We start from the raw sequence: 18,712 nt of genomic DNA on the forward strand, positions 1-18,712 counted from the left end.
TATATATACGAAGGTTCGCGAAAATTTTCTTAACGATTGTTCACGGTAGTAGCGAAACTTTATCTATATTTTCAAAGTTTCGATTTTTTTGTTTTGTACTAACATTTTCTCGTATTTATTTTGTAGATTTCTTCGTCGGTGCGATCTTCCGTTATGTAAAACTACATGTCTTCGCTCAAATTAGGTATTAAAGTTTTTGTTTAACAGAAAATTTTTTAGTAGTTTTTTTACAGAAATTTTTCGGTACGATATTTCGTTCCCAAACTATTCAGTAGTTTTTGTATACGAATTTTCTCGATAAACACCGTCGCTAATTAAGCGGCGGTTTTTTTAAAAAACCACCGATTAATATAGCGACGGATTTTTTAGGACCGTCGCTTAATATAGCGACGGTTTATTAAAAAACCGACGCTTAAGGTAGCGACGGTGTTTATATAAACACCGTCGCTATATTTGCGACGGTTCTGAAACCCGTCGCAAATATAGAGACGGTGTTCTTCATAAAAACCGTCGCTATATAACGACGGGAGTTTTAAACCGTGACTTTTTTTTGGCGACGAAGCATCAGGTCACGGGTTGACTGACCGTCGTTAGTTCCGTCGCCTTATGGATTAGCGACGGTTTTAGCGACGGTTTTGACCGTCGCTAATCCCGTTTTTTTTTTTGTAGTGGTATAAGCTTAGAAAATCCAAACTCAAGAGTTTATATCTTGAAAATTTGGATTTTAAGCACTAAGGCTTAAAATTCGCATGTAGAACTAAATTTAAGAGTAACAATAATTGACGTGAAAATGCAAATGAAAATAATCATTTATAAAGCATGAAAAGCCTTTAATAAAAATATGACTCCATGAAATGATGCAACTTTCACTTGGCCACAACTAATGAAATGGTGCAACCATTGGTGATGGATGAGCGGTTGGAATAATATGCACGAAACAAGGTATGTTTAGCAATTATTAATCCATACTCAAATCAAAATAAAAAAAACTTACGGTATAAACAAGATGGCAAGGAATTCTCCCAACAGTAATCAAATTTCAAATCATGCACGGAATCCATCATAAGGCCATATATATACACAGCATTAATAAGACACAGTACATAAATTGCATATGTGCTAACCCACTGTGAACCGGAAATTGGCAAGGAAAGTAGAAAGAAACAAATGCACATAGAAGGCTGCTATCCGGAAAAATAAAAAAATCAATAATATGTCATGAATGATGGCTCTGATACCACTTGTTGGCAATTTAGATTTCATAACCACAACAAGATCTTTAAATGTGTCCCTTGCCAAACACCACATTAAATGACACCCTTTCATTAGAATCCCATCAATCCTAATACGATATGATTTCTACACATTAAATTCCATACTTTAAATATATAATTGAGTAGACTTTATAAATCACTTATCAGACTCAAAATTAATTAGATAGTATATATAATATAATTGTTATTTAAATATGTAAGCCCATTGTAGAAAATAATATTTCTAACAGGCATCCCTCTCATTATTATGGAATAAGAATTTCAACAACTTAATTCTAATTTTCGTTTTAAGCTACAATACTACTCCTAACTTTACAATTGATTTTGGACAAAATTTATGCAACGATTTAACTTTTATTTAATCATAGTAAAGAGAATTATTTTATATTTACCTAAACACACTTACAAATTTGTAATCTAATATAAGTGTAAATTTTCATTGCAGGTAGAAATTAACAACTGGGTCAATATGAGTTAAACTTGACTAATAATACAACGGAGTTAAATTCAATGAACTACTTATCACCCAACTCAGTGCATCATAAAAATAGTAGAATCGTTATTAACAATGGGAGGGCACCGGTGGAGCGAAGCTGCGAACGAGCTGGTGGAGGCAAACACCATCAAAACAAGGCCCCTTCGACCACAAACTATGATACATCGGTTTAAATAAACAAAGATAAATACAAAAGACACGAAATTTTTTCAAACAATATTCTTGATCAATAAATTGGAACATAATTTTTGCCCCTCCAACTTCTCTTTATGTCAAATGCAAAACACATCAAATATGGACTCCAAGTTTTTAACCATAACTTTGTTTTATACTTTTAGACCCAATTACATTGCATATGTACTCAAAGTTTGAAAGGCAACAGTGAGATTCCTTCACAAAAACGGATAAGTTATTCTCCACAAAACCTTGCATTTTTTCAGTTTTTTTCTGTATGCCCTCTGGTAGAGCTTATTGTAGGCTTACCATACCTTGCATTTCGGAGAATGAAATTCCATTTTTCAGTTTTTCTTCCTCTTGCTTTTACCGAGTTTTGAACGCCTTTGCTTGAATAAATGAAGGTAAAGTTTCAACCACAGAAACGGATAGCAAAAAAGCAGCAACTGCACAAGAAATAGAAATGGTAAACCATGAGGAACTGAACAACGAAAATATTTGAAGAGAAATGACATTTTCTTTGGGTTTCACATATATAAATCTTGAAAATTTATGTCAAATAAGAAATTAGTCATTTGAAGCTCATTTGATCGCAGTCTGTTATTTACTAGGGTATCAATGCCTCTGATGAAGTAAAGATATTTAAGACTAAAACAAAAACTATTACAGGCTTCTGGATTGCGTTTACAAGGTAATTCCAATGTGGCAAATAGGAATTTTCATAAGCTGATCAAAATAACTAACTCAGATGCACGCTTGTGTATCTACTCGGCAATAGACGAATCTATACACCAAAAAAATTTGTGAATGCATTCAGACGTTGTGATACTCGTAATATCAGGGCACTCAAACGTAAAATATATCAAACGACTATACCTAGCTAGACTTTGTAATAGCAAACACGAATATCCCCTTGTTTAATGGACTCTAACTAAAAAGTGAAATGAAAAGCTAAATTCGAGAAGTCTTCCTCATTTTGCCACTGGATTGAATGAATCTAGGTTAATCTTATAGGCTGAATAAAAACCTAAGTAGTTGTGAATAAGGAAATAATACATACCACGACAAAGTTATAATAGCTAAATGGGAGGTGGTCCGTGTAGAGCTTTTTCTTTTTTATAAATGGCAGAGCTTCGTACATGAGCCACACTGCAACGGATTGTAGTATCATTAACATAAAATAGGCATATAATGATAGAAAAAAAATGAATCCTAGTTACACAAGAAGGAATGGGTGGATGTGACTCTAGAGTGATAAATGGCTTACTTTCACCGGGAAAAACTCCAATGGGATACAAGAAAATAAACGCATTGTACCTAAAAAACAATATGACATAAAAATCAAAATCATAATCTGGAGAGTTTCTTGGATTCTTTTCTCGACCATTTCCTTGCAGACGTTCAAGCATCATGGATAGTAGAAGAACTCTCACCTCATTAAAGTGATCCACTTTGGAGTACTTCCGGTCAGATTCAACGCATAATGTGAATATCTGATCACCTACATCCAAATAGCAAGTAAAGAAAATGAAAATCTTACTGGTGTAGAAGCCTAGAAGATTGTATAGAAGTAAATTGATGAAGACGTGATGAGAAACAAATGAGATGATTGCAGGAATAAGACTGGTAATTAAAAAGATATTAATCAATTATCGATTTCCGAATCCAAGTGAGTTATGTATTGCACCATAAACATAGTAGATAGTAATGGCTATTCATAAATCAATGAAAGATTTCCAAATTGTAATTGATACTGCTTTAAAAAATAAGATCTTTGAACCGATATGGTTTTATATAAAGATTTTTCATTACTCTTGTTTGCAGTAGCATGTTATGCACGAGTCTAAAAACTGCCATGAATAAGCATATCTTGATAAAGCCCAGCATTAGACACCAATCACATATAAAGCTCTTCATCTAAGCACACATTGATTTTATACTTTTGCGTTTAATAAATCTCAACATACTAGCCCAAACAAAAACATAAACAAAACGAACAAGATTACCTCAGATAAGCTCCAAGCAAAGAAAGCTATGGAAACCGAAGGTAGATTCTGTACCTGCATTAACAGAATGATTATATTTCAATAATTTTCAGGTAAAAATTCATTCACCCCCAAGAAAAACTACTGTGACGAAATTTTTTCGAAGAATAACTAAACTTTTGCAAAAATTCTTCTTCTATCTCTATTCTAATCCTTTTTTTGGATGAAAGTTTGTTCCTAAGCAATTAAATCAAGGGTACCATCCAAATGTAAAAATCTTATAACATATAAGAATAAGCTTTTAAGAACTCATTGAATCTTTCAAGAAAGTAATACACTATATTCAAAATAACCAACATAATTTCAATACTAATTATTATATCTCATTATTCTCCATCTGTTATTTTTAATTTTTCGCTCACTTAATTTGTTTTATCTCTCGAATTATTTAATCCGACGAGCGTAAAAGAAGATATAAAAAATATTGTTTGGTGTGGTTGATAAAATGATTATTGCGTGTTCAACCCAAGCTCCATATAATATATCACACAACACACATTAAATTTTTAATGACTCATTACACATTCACGAGCTTAGATCATCTCACACCACAGACCAAACAAACAGTAATATTTTTAAAATAAGATAGGCCAAACCGGATTCAATTGTAAATGTCATCCCCCACACTGAATACTAAATCCAGAGTAGAGTACGAACCTCGTGAATACGACGAACAATAGCGAGCAAAAAATGAGTCCTCCCACCCCATTGCATCAGAGGAAACACCATACCACTCGGAACAATTCCTTTAAATCCAAAAGCAGAAATTGTACCCACAGAAAATCATTACAATTCTAAGAACTCAAACAAAAAATCCATGATTTTCTAAGTCACCTATAGCCCCATGAATAACTTCCAAGAATGCCAGAGTTTGCAACCAACCTATACATACACATAAAATTCATGAAAAAAAAAAAGAAAAGAAAGAAAGAATCAAGATACGCCTTTTATGGGCCATCCCTTCTAAAATACATCTGGGTTACTCACAGATTAGTTCACCCGCAGAAGCATAAGCGCCATGAATAGATTGTAGTAGAGAGGAAGCCTCTCGAAATTCTGAAAAGAGAAAAGGACCTGCACATAACATACAAACTGAGTCTCCTTCCACATACACATTCGTGTGCATCTCAGCGTGGGACTATGAGAAATGGGAGACAAGATTTTTGTTCTTACCATCCCAAAGCTTGAAGGAGATTGTAGGAGATGAGATACGAAATCCGGAGCTGGGCCATTCAAAGATTTGTGGACCGTCGCTTGTATGATATCATCTATACAATGGCGCCGGATTGACTGACATATGGTATCTTTCCATTTAAAAAACTAGTCCGTATATAATGGTTTCCAAACTTAAATTGGTTTTAGTCCTCGTTGATTGTCATTTGCCAAAAAACAAGTATGCTAACTTTCTAGTTTTAGAGGATTTGTTCATGGATAAAATAAGGAGAGGTGGACAAGTAAGACGGATCAAAACGTTTTTAGTCCCAAAGAAGAAAAATCTACGAGTGAGTCTAATGTGAGATGGTTTCACGGATCATAATTTGTGAGACGGATCAATTCTACCCATATTCACAATAGAAATAATGTTTTTTCATGGGTGATCCAAATAAAAGATCTGTCTCACAAATACGACTCGTGAAACCGTCTCACACAATTTTTTGTCAAAATCTAATTATCCTTGATCTTGGTAAAGCATGGACATATGTGGAGCATGTTTCCTTATTCATTAATTTTTAAGAATTATGTCACATGGAGGATCATAATGTCTTGAAGTCGCAGGTTAAAAAGTTTTTTTCGGCATTTTGACAAAAGGGACCACAACGGTTTCAGCACAAAACAATAGGAACTAGTCTCGAAAGTATGTAGATAAATGATAACTCCCATCATAATTGTATCAAATATATATATATATATATAGATAAATTAAATAAAGAAATAAAATTGTATTTTAAACTACTACTTTTATATGTAATTCAACAATTGTCGATGATTTATAGATTATATGTTACGAAAAAATTTAATTTAAAACGAGGTTTGTAACATATAAATCTTACAGTTAAAAAAAATTGTTTAAACAAATACATAAGTCAAAAAAAATAGAACAAATGCGTAGACTCAACTATAAATGCATAGTGCATTGCATGCCCACAACTTGGCTAGTGTCCTCATCCGACCAGCCTTTAACAACATTTAGGTGGCAAAAGTAAGTACGCGTCTATTTTCATTAATAATTATACTTTTGAATATACATATTTTTTATTTTTCAAACAGAAAATAACTAATCTTGAATTACAAATACATTATTTGATTTTAAAAAAAATCTATTTGTATATTTGTAACGAACCGTACTTTTCATACTTAAAATTTGCGGAAAAATTAAAAATTTTCTTAAATGTAAACATCCATACGATCGTCACCCAACATTCATAAAATATCTTTGAAATCAACCATCACAAATAAAATTTTCTAAAAGCAAAGCTGTCTCAAAATGTCTCACATCCAAATCATAAAATCAGAGTATAAATATTTTCATGCTTAAAATCTTAAAATAACGTGGGCTGTCCTCGGGTCTAGCCTCCCGCTCAGTCCAAGCCTTCCCCTTGGTTGCCACCTCCTGTCTCCTCAACAACATAGTCACTGCATCGATCAAGTCTAGTGAGTCTAAAGACTCAACACGTACAAACTGGGATAACGAGTACTACATAATAAAATCGCATGCATCTTAAAAATAGAACGTACATAACTTGAAACTTGAGCTTGCATAATAAACTTGAACATACGTACGTACATAACTAGACGTGCCATCAACATAAACTTACATAAACATACTGCATACTTGAACATACGTAACTTCATCATTTTAGTAGGAGATGTTTCAAAGCAAGTGACCCATACATAATAAACGCCTGATCAGACAAACCAGAGTACTGGGCTGACAGGGACGTATCCACTGCCACATACATGATATCTCCGTTCATAATTTAACGGACTGGTTGGTCCCGTTCATAATTTAACGCTTTCCAACCATGATCTAACCCGTTCATAATTTAACGGGGTGGAGAGGTCCTCGGCCACGTTCACCGACTTCCAAACTCATTCATAATTTGGTCACGAGACATTTAACATACCCCAAAAACTTAAAATATTTTCTTGCACGTCATACATACTTACTTGGCGTTGAGGGATTCGTTGGAATTCGATCGGGGCCGTTGCTGCACATACTAACATGAATTTGCATACTTAACTTGCATAACTTAACGTAGAATCATACTTACTCTCGAGTTCAATCAATTCTTAAGACATTCTAAAATTTTCCATGACACGACCTTGACAATCTTTGCACTAAACCATGACATCAAACCTTGAAGCATGCTAAATTATTTTTCCCAAAAACGAAGGACACGGACCCCGTGCCTTGGTCCGTGCATGGGTCCGTCTAGACTCTGTACAAAGACATCGAAAAGGAGGAGGGGCACGGACCCCGTGCCTAGGTCCGTGTGGGGGTCCGTGTAGCCTCGGGAATTCGGCACCACGAAAGAAACAAAGGCACGGACCCCGTGTAAGGGTCCGTGTAGGGGTCCGTCTAGTCTCTGGAAAAAGACACTTCGAGGGAAACAGTGGCACGGGCCCCGTGCCAGGGTCCGTGTTGGGGTCCGTGTGGCCTCGATTTTTTGAACCTGCGAGGAAAAACTTACACAATATCTATTCTCCCAATCGAACGACTAATGGAACGGAATTAAACACCTTGAGACTATCATAAGACACCATAGCATCGATCTAAACTCGTACGAACACCCAAACAACGACGGTTCCCTACGATACATACAATTTGAGGAAAACGCGACAATTGACACCAATTGGTTCCTACGACTTCTTGTGCATTATAGTGCCTATCAACACCGAACGACATGATAAATAACGACCCAACGTCATACCGATCATACCTAGACGCAGCAACAATCGCCCGTCGATTTCCAACGAAGCCTGCAACGAATAACTTCAAGAACACAATTTTCGTAAAAGTCGCAGTTTGAGCAGTCCCACGAAAAACGCCATAACTCACTCAATTTTCATCCAAAAATCTCGAATTTTATATCAAATCGAAGGCATCGAAAAGTTCTACAATTTTGTAGTTGAAAGTTTTCTCAAAATCTCGACTGAATAATTGCAGTTTCAACCAGAACAGTAAAAATGTAAATTTCAGATCTAAAGAGGGTTTGAAAAGCGATTTAAACATGATTGCTCAAACTTCTACACAACATACACATGGTTTTACGCATAAATAACAACGCACGCATAATATGACATGATCGATGCATCAAGAACAGAATATACGTGCCTTTTGATAATAAACGTTACCGAACTGGCGATATCGAAGCGGAGATGGAAGCGAGGTTGACCCGGAACGATCGTGCAACGATTTCTTTGAAGAAACTCGAAAAAATACTGCTGGAAATAATCATAGAAAGGGGCGGCTGCTCTTGGGGAAGGAGAACCCTAGGTTTGTCTTGTAAAAATCTGAAAATAAACTTGTAGGTGTGTGTTGTATGTTTTAGTGTGTGTAAAAACATGTAAGTGTGTGTGAGTGTAGAAAACGTGTGTGTGTGTGTGTTTTAATTAGAAGAAATTCTAGCTAAATTAACTATTTAAAATACTAATTAAAGGTTAACACGTAATAATTTACTCAAAACTCTTCAATTAAAATGATTACACACCAATTTTAAAAGTTAAACTCTTAAATCACTCAATACATAAATAATGATTTAAAATACTAAAAATCTATAATTTATTTAAAATGCCTCATCCTAAATCTTAAAATAAAATACCACATTCGAAATTGCCAAAATCGTCACCGGTCTTTTCCTCGATCCCGCCTCGAATAATCGCCTGAAACATGAAACTCGAAAAACATTTTAACGTGCATCACATAAACATAATTAATTTAAAATAATGTATTTTCATAAATTATGCATGGCTAAAGCTCATTTAAAATTAATTAAATGATTTAATAATCAAATGAATGCACGGGTTATACGTGTACTGAATTTGGACACTACAATATTTATAGATTTGTCCTACTAATGTTATCAATACTTGACAACTTGTGGGGCATAAGTCTCGAATTAGATATAACAGATACCTTAAAAACATACAAAATATAAAGTCCTTATGTTACGTAAGCAAAGAATGTTTGATTTGATGGAGAATGTGAGCGTTTGGTCAATAATTATGAGTTTCATTCTCCCTATCAATTCCTTCTCGGACTGCGCTTGTCACACAAAACATGTCTATTGTGGTTTAATGACTGACGTTGTTTGCAAACTATTTAGAGATGTCAATAGAGCGGGTATGGGGCGGGTATGGCGAAACCCAAGACCCTCCCCATGAAAAAAACTTCTACCCATTACCCGCCCCACCTCGGTTAAATATTCTTCGGACCCACCCCACCTCGAATACGAAACGGGACCGGGTAGACCCGTGAGACCCGATTTTTTTAAAATAAAAAAGTAATATTTCTTCTCACATGACTAAATTATGAAACAGACAAGCCTCTAAATACAACATGTTGGAAAATTAATTCATGTTCTCGACCACACTTGATAATAACAAACAAAGTATTTTCACGACATAAAAAATTATATAAAAAAAAGAGTTGATAGATCTACAAAAAAATCTTGACATCTCCAAAAATAAGTCATAACATAATTTAAACAGATCAATATAAAATCAGTGAGTAGGCAATATTTAAGTCTACTAAGATGAGCAACAACTATTCTTCCACTATTGCTAAAAGCAGATTCAAATGCAACAGTTGACATAGGAATAACTAAGATCGTTATGGTTGAGGTGAGGTACTAAAAAAATGAAAATTAATAAAACTAAAACCTGAAAATATTTATATCTCCGTATATGGGGCGGGTATGAGGCGGGTATTATAGAACCCATGACCTACCCCATATCCGGACGGGTCTGAAAAATTGGACCCGAGACCCACCCCATGACCCATTTAGTATGCTCAAACCCACCCCATACACGCGAGTCCATTGCGGGTCTAGGTAAAACCCGGACCCATTGACATCCCTAAAACTATTGCATTAATTCAATGTTTTATCCATCAAATAATAACAGCTGCGAGTTTCACGTCATGGAAAGAAAAAGATATATAATTATATAGAAGAGCCTATGTAATGACTTGTCCATCACCCTCCAACTTCAACATAAGTTTTCTACATTTGAATCAATTTTGTATTCATTTGGCACCTCAAATGATGATTTGTTAGCTGCCGAACGTTATCGAAAACCATATGAATTTAATATTTTGCATTTAAGCAACTCATTAATGAAGTTTATATTCTGATATGAATCTCATCAAGCAGGATGTACTAATTTTTGGAATAAATTTTAACAAGCATCATGATGATTGAAGATTAAGCATCAAGTATAGTCAAGTGATTAAAGGGGTTCAGTGAATCATTTCATAAACTTGTCGAGCAACCAAGCATTTGAGTGCTAGATTGTAAGAAAATTGTGACCGTAAAATAAACGTGTTGAAAATGACGACGGTCATTGCCAACAATTGTTGAAAAAATTTGTACACGGCATCCTCAAATTTTGAAAATTGAGATGCGTATACAAATTTGGTTTGAATCTCGAGCTCCCAAAACACTCGGTGATGGTATGAGTGTGCCTAAAAATACCGAAGGCATTGAGGTCCCTAACACACAATCTCATACAGAAAATACACCATCTAAATGAGTGTTGAAGTGTTTAGAAGGCTTCAATCGAAAAGAAATCAGAAAGGCAGAGAAAAAAAAATTTTCAATGGCCGGAGGTAACACTCGATTTAAGCTTCCGCATATATTTTTTCATGTTCATGTATACGTAAAAAACATGATTTTGAGAAAAATTCTGACATTTGGCATCAGAGCCGTGATACCTCTGCCTTGAAAATTTGTTTCGTTTTCTGAAAATATGATATCGTAAAAATTTCTTTCTGGAGTTTTTTTTTTTGCATAAAAAACTTGAAATTTGAGGATGAACATAATAATATTAAGAGATTTACCTGAAAGAATTTTCGGAAAATTTTCATCTCTATTGTACTTTGAAGTTCTCGATGAAAAGTTTCTGAAAAATTGTAATATGAATTCTCGATCGCATGCATGAAGAAAGATGGAAGAAGAATGATGCAATTGAATGCGAATTAATCAATCATACAGATCACATGTAAATGCAATGTATTGAATTAAATAAAGGAGCCTACATGTTTTTTTCGAGATCAATCCAAAGTGTCGGTTGTTTTAATTTTTTTAAATAAAAAATAATAATTAATAATGTGGGACCCACAATTATTAATTACGCGAGACCCACAATAATTTGAAATTTGATATCAATTTCGGTTATTATTATTATTATTATTTTTAAAATAAAAATAATAATAATAAATAAATAGTGATTAATGTGTAATTAAGTTATATGTATAATTTGGTATACATATAACATTTGGTTAAATAATTTGTACACATTAAAAAATAATTTCAAATTAGATATAATTTTCAATACATGTTTAGAAATTATTTTTGCATGTTAGATAAAAATATCAAATAATATAGATAAGTGTTTGATGTGTACATGCAAATTTAATATTATACTTGGATTTATTTATAAAATTTTTTAAATACAAATTGTATTGAAAAATATTTTGGAAAAACAATATTCACATTGTGTTCATATGAAATTATATTAATTGTTTATAATTTGAAATGAACATATCAAGTAGGATGTGAATATAATAAAATATTTCAGATATTCACAAATGAACAAGTAATCCTCACTTTATCACTACTCTGATAAAAGAGAAAAACTGATAAGCAGCCCATATTTTTATGTAAATGTGATCCTCACTTTTATCACTACTCTGATTGAAGAAAAAAAACTGATGGTGAATGTATTTATTCATATCAAGTAAAAATGTGAATATAAAGTTATTTAATATGAAAAATTTTGGCTTATAAAGATTCACATAAATGTGGATAATTAAGTTGAATAATAATTATAAGGTGACGTAAGAAAACATGATCTGAGGGAGTTCTTCATAGACCGGTTTAAACTGCCTTGACTAGCCACTGGTCTTCCTGATGAACATTGATCTGTCTAGGAGTTGGGTATTTAAAGGGCCTTAGCACTACCTATCTTTCCTGAGAGCACTCTTGGAAAGTGTTGATTGCGAAATAATTATTATATAAAGCATTAAGTAAAGCCAAAATTTTGTCCAGTGCACCATATAATTTTAAATAATTAAGGAATAGCCACAGCATCTTTAATTATGAAAAATTATGCATTAAGTGAATTTGGATCACATAATGGACATCAATTGTAATTAATTATATAAACATAATAAAATTTACCCCACAGGGATTTTTATTATATTTATATAACTAATTAGGTTAAAATATCAAATTATATTTTTCTTAATTTACTCATAGGAGTTAATGAAAATATATTTTGATAGTTTTATCATAAAGTTACAGAAAAATCTTATTGAATTAAAATTTTAGCCCACAGGCAAATTTTATGTCACTAGATTTTTAAAACATGAATTACATAGGTAAAACATGATATTGTCTCAAAATTTTAAGCATATGATATTTTGTGCAGTTATGCAACCTGCGAGTTTTTCTGATATGAAATATGGCATTCCCGATCTAAAGGGCGATAATTATAAAATTTGGAAAGAAAGAACTCTTCTTCAATTAGGGTGGATGGATGCTGATTATGCTATACGGAATGACGAACCATCTGATATTACTGAAAACAGCATTCCGGATGATGTTGATCTTTATGAGAAATGGGAGCGATCTAATCGACTCTACGTAATATTCATAAAGACCAAAATCTCTGCTGGTATCCGTGGTTCTATCGATCAGCATAATAATATCAGAGAATTACTGAATGCTATTGATGAACAATTTCAGTCTTCAGGTAAGGCACTTGCTAGTACCCTAATTATGAAATTCTCTTCATTAAGGTTCACCAATGTGAGAGGTGTGCGAGAGCACATAATGAAAATGAGGAATATAGCGGCTCGATTAAAGACACTTGAAGTGGAAATGTCTGAGACTTTTCTTGTGCACTATATTTTATGCACTCTTCCACAACAATATGGATCCTTCAAAATTTCTTACAACACACATAAGGATAAATGGTCAATCAATGAATTAATGACCATGTGTGTTCAAGAGGAAGGAAGGCTGTTAATGGAAACGAGTGATAATGTTTTTATGACTATACAAGGAAAGTATAAGAAGCAAGCCAAAATTAAGGGAAAATGGAAAGGTGTAATTCCACCACAACCTGACTTTAAGAAAGAATCCAAGTGTTTCTTCTGTAAAAAGACGGGACACATTAAGAAGGATTGCAATAAATTTAAGGACTGGCTTGAAAAGAAAGGTATTCGTACTTCATTTGTCTGTTATGAATCTAATATGGTTAATATGATTTATAACACATGGTGGATTGATTCTGGTTCTACAATCCATGTTACAAATACCTTGCAGGGTATGCAAAACCTAAGGAAACCAATAGAAAATGAGCGGAACATATTCAGGAAACAAGATGTCTTCGCATGTGGAGGCTATTGGGACTTGCTGCCTAGTATTAAATAGTGGTTATATTTTAAAGTTGGAAAAGACCTTTTATGTTCTTAGTTTTTCTAGAAATTTAATTTCAGTATCAAGACTTGTACCTTTTGGTTATTCCTTTCAGTTTTTGAATAAATCAATAAATTTGTTTTATAAATCAAATCTTATTGGAAATGGTACAATGGTTGATGGTCTTTTATCTATTTCTTTACAAAATAATAACACCACTATGCATGTTCAAGGAGGTATTAAAAGATGTGTTATAAATGAAGATTCCTCTATATTGTGGCACAGGAGATTGGGACACATATTCATAGAAAAGATTAAAAGATCAGTGAATGATAGAGTACTTAGTACTCTAGATTTTACTGATTTTGAGACTTGTGTGGACTGCATCAAGGGAAAGCAAATCAATAAGTCTAAAAAGGGTGCCAAGAGGAGTACAGAAATATTAAAATTCATACATTCAGATATTTGTTGTCCAGATATGGACGTGCAAAGTCCGAAATACTTCATCTCTTTCATTGATGATTACTCACGATACATGTATATAGATACATGTATATCTACATGCTTCATAACAAAAACGAAGCACTAGAAGCCTTTAAGGTTTTTAAGGCTGAAGTGGAGAAGCAATGTGGAAAACATATTAAGATCGTGAGAACTGATAGAGGTGGAGAATATTATGGTAGATACACTGAGAATGGACAAGCACCTGGTCCGTTTGCAAAGTTTCTCCAAGAACATGGGATTGTTGTCCAATATACTATGCCTGGTTCTCCGGACCAAAATGGCATAGCTGAGAGGAGAAACCGAACATTATTGGACATGGTGAGGAGCATGTTTAGTAGCTCAAAACTTCCTAAATCCTTGTGGACTGATGTAGTGCCCAAATTCAGTACACGTATAACCCATGCATTCATTTAATTATTAAATCATTTAATTAGTTTAAATGAGTTTTATCCATGCATAATTTATGAAAGCTCATTATTTTAAATTATTCATGTCTATGTTGATGCACGTTAAAATGTTTTTCGAGTTTATGTTTCAGGCGATTATTCGAGGCGGGATTGAGGAAAAGACCCGGTGACGATTTTCGGCAATTTAAAAATGTGGTATTTTATTTTAAGTTATGGATGGGGGTATTTTTTTTTTTTTACTAATTATTATGTTTTTAGAATTTTAAAGTCCAAATTTAATTAGTAGGTGAATTTTGGGGAATGGAAAACTTTTAAAGTCTAGACCATGTGCCTTTTTAAATTTTATTAGAGGTGGTATTAGAGTAAGAGAGTGTTAGTATTTTTTTTTAATTAGTGCTAATTATCAATTAAGCTAAATTATCTCCTAATTAAACACAAAACACACGCACACACACACTCTACACACACTAGAAACGTGAAAGCACATACACACACATTTTTATTTCAAATCTTTTTGAAGAAAAACCTAGGGTTCTCCATTAGAAAGCAGCCGCCCCCTTCCATCGATTTTTCCAGTCATTTTCGGTGGGGTTTATTGCAAGAAAGTCGAGCCGCAAGTCATCCCGGATCAACCTCGCTTCTTTCCCGCGTCGGTGTCGTCGTTACGGTACTTTTAAACGTCAAAAGGCACGTATAATCTGTTCTTGCTGTGTCGATCAAGTCATATATTGTATTGCATTGTTTTTATGCGTAAAAGTTATGTATGATGATAGTAGTTTAAGCGGATCATGAATCGGATCGATTTCGAAGGAAAATTTTTAGATCTGAAACTCGTTTTTACTGTTCATGTCAAAACTGCGATTTTTCTGGTCATATTTTGGGAAAACTTTCAACGGCAAAAACGTAGAAATTTTCGATACCTTCGATTTGATATATGATTCGAAATTTTTGGACGAAAAATGAGTGAGTTATGATATTTTCCGTGCGACTGCGCAAACTGAAATTTTCAGAAAATTATGTTATTGATACGTTTCTTGAAGTTTTAAGTTGCAGGCTTCGTTGGAAATCGACGGGCGATTGTTGCTGCGTACGGGTATGTTAGTAATGATGTTAAGAGTGTTTTTTTGAGGTTACGTTTCATGTCGATAGGCACTCGAGCTAACTAGAAGTCGTAGGAAACAGTTTGATGTCAATTGCCATATTTTGGGTCGTGTGTGTCGTAGAGCGAACACTGTTGTCTTGAAACGTTTGTACAATTTGGGTTTTATGTTGCGGTATGCTAGGATGAGTCTCGAGGTGTCGGTGCATGGTCCGTATAACCGAGTCTAGAAGGATGAATATTAGGTGTTCAGAATTTTCGTAAGTTCGCGATTACAGTGGGTGCACGGACCTGTACACGGACCCTGACACGGGGTCCGTGCCTTTGTTCCCTCAGCAATGTCTAGGACCCGAGTGTACACGGACCCTCACACGGACCCAAGCACGGGGTCCGTGCCTCTCCCCTTTCCGAGTACTCCTTTTACAGTATCTACACGGACCCTAACTCGGACCTTTAGACGGGGTCCGTGCCCTTGCTTTTCTACACACACCCCATACAGTGTCTACACGGACCCAAGCCAGGACCCAGACACGGGGTCCGTGTCCTCCTATTTTTGGGATACATTCTTTCATTCACTTAGGAATTGGGTTGAGGTTTTAAGTTAAGGTTTAATATGATGTTTTCATGATCGAGTCATGGGAAATTTTAGAACGTCCTAAGAAATGATCGAACTCGAGAGTAAGTATGATTTCTACGTTAAGTTATGTGAGTTGAGCATACAAGTTTAGGTTAGTATGTTGCAGCAACGGCCCCGATCGAAGTCCAACGAATCCCTCAACGCCAAGTAAGTATGTATGACGTGCAATAAAATATTTTAAGTTTTTGAGGTATGCTAAATGTCTTGTGACCAAATTATGTTAGGATTGGAAAGCGTTAAATTATGAACGGGGACCAATCCGCCCGTTAAATTATGAACGGGTTAGATCGTGGTTGTGAAGCGTTAAATTATGAACGTGGATCAACTGGCCTGTTAAATTATGAACAGGGATCTTATGTATGCGGCAGTGGATACGTCCCTGTCAGCCCAGTACTGTGGTATAGTCTGATCAGGCTCATTTATGTTACGGGTCACTCGCTTTGAAACATCCTCTACGCAAATGATGAAGTTATGTATGTTAAAGTATGTTCAAGTATGCAGCATGTTTATGAAAGGTTAAGTTATGGCACGTCGTAGTATGTATGTACGTATGTTCAAGTTTTAATGCGCAAGTTCAAGTTTCAAATTATGTATGTCCTATTTTAAAGTTGCATGCGACCTTAATATGTAGTACTCGTTATTCCAGTTTATACGTGTTGAGTCTTTAGACTCACTAGACTTGATCGATGCAGGTGACTATGTTGAGGAGACAGGAGGTGATGACCAAGGGGCAGGCTTGGGCTGAGTGGCAGGCTAAACCCGAGGACCGCAAGTTTATGTTTATGCAAATTTTTAAAATACTCTGATGTTTTGATTTGAACGTGAGACGTTTTGAGACAGTTTATTTTAGCAAAATTTTATTGATGACGGATGATGGTGAGATTTATTTTTATGAATGTTGAGTGACGACCGTATGAATGTTTTATTTAAGAAAATTTTTAATTCTTCCGCAAATTTTAAGTAGTGTAGAATACGGTTCGTTACAGTTGGTATCAGAGCCAGGTTCTTGTAAAGGGTTACGCCTACTGCCAGTCGCAAGAAGCTCTCGAAGTCACACCTCAAGTCTGTAAGTTTTAAAGTTTTGCATTATGTCATGTAGTAAGCACTAAGTCAGGATTTCAGCATGGATATGTTTTCAGTTCAAAGTACGTGCATCTTCTGTTATTGGTATTATAATCATGCATGTTGGGTTTACGTGTTGGGTAAATTATTGGAACAGTATGCCTCCGAGACGTATGGTTAACCAGGAAGCTAGGACTGAGGACATGGAGCACCGGGAGGAGGAAAGAGCCAATCCTCCGCCACCACCACCTCCCGACATGCAGGCACAGATGCTTGCAGGCATGACGCAGTTCTTCGCACAGTTTGCGGGGAACCAGGCTGCAGCAGCAGGCGCAGGGGCAAGGCCCCAACCAGAGGCCGTTTATGAGAGATTCCGGAGGATGAGTCCGAAGGAGTTTTCGGGTACCACTGACCCGATGATAGCTGAGGGGTGGATCAAATCCATCGAAGTGATTTTCGACTTTATGGAACTGACCGACGCAGATAGGGTCAGATGTGCCACGTTCCTTCTGACAGGGGATGCCAGATTGTGGTGGGAGAGTGCATCTGTGGCAGTCAACTTGCAGGTACTGCCATGGAATGGTTTCAAGGAGGTCTTTTACTCCAAGTACTTCACTGAGGAAGTACGAACCAGACTCACCAACGAGTTTATGACGCTGCGACAGGGAGACAGTAGCGTGGCGGAATTTGTGAGGAAGTTTGAAAGGGGGTGTCACTTCGTGCCCCTTATTGCGAATGATGCACCGGCAAAACTGAGACATTTCCTGAATGGTTTGCGGCCGATCTTACGCCGCGACGTCCGAGTAGCTGGTCCCACTTCTTATGCAGTCGCCGTGTCCCGAGCTTTGGCAGCAGAACAGGACCAGCGAGATATTGAGGCTGACAGGCAGGGCAAGAGGCCCTATCAGGCTCCACCGCAGCCTCACCATCCGCAGCAGAATCAGCGACCCCACTTTAAGAAACCGTATCAGGGGCCGCCAGCGAAGAAGCCTTATCATGGACCACCAAAGGGCAAGGGTCCAGTTCAGCAGCAAGGGGCGCCTCAGAAGCCCGTTGCCTTCCCCGTGTGTCCTAAATGCAATCGTCAGCACCCGGGACAGTGCTTGTATGGATCAGGCAGGTGCTTCAAGTGTGGAGCTACAGATCATATGCTGAAGGAGTGCCCGCAGTGGAAACAGCCAACCCAGGGCAGGGTATTCGCCATGCATGCACAGGAGGCGGACCCAGACACTACTTTACTTACCGGGAATATTTTCATAAAGAGATTAGCTACAACTGCGTTGATAGACTCAGGAGCCACCCACTCCTTCATATCAGAGACGTTTGCCAATCATTTAGACCTCAAGTCCATCGGCCTAGACGTGAATTTT

The 18,712-nt window shown here is 35.8% G+C and overlaps 1 pseudogene; it reads right to left on the minus strand.

Annotated features, from left to right (window-relative positions):
- Positions 1–1,936: 1,936 nt before the first annotated feature.
- On the minus strand, positions 1,937–5,415 carry LOC140839388 (uncharacterized; annotated as a pseudogene).
- Between the last annotated feature and the right edge of the window lie 13,297 nt (positions 5,416–18,712).

Source organism: Primulina eburnea, chromosome 8 (genome assembly GCF_022965805.1).
Source record: "Primulina eburnea isolate SZY01 chromosome 8, ASM2296580v1, whole genome shotgun sequence".
NCBI lineage: Eukaryota > Viridiplantae > Streptophyta > Magnoliopsida > Lamiales > Gesneriaceae > Primulina > Primulina eburnea.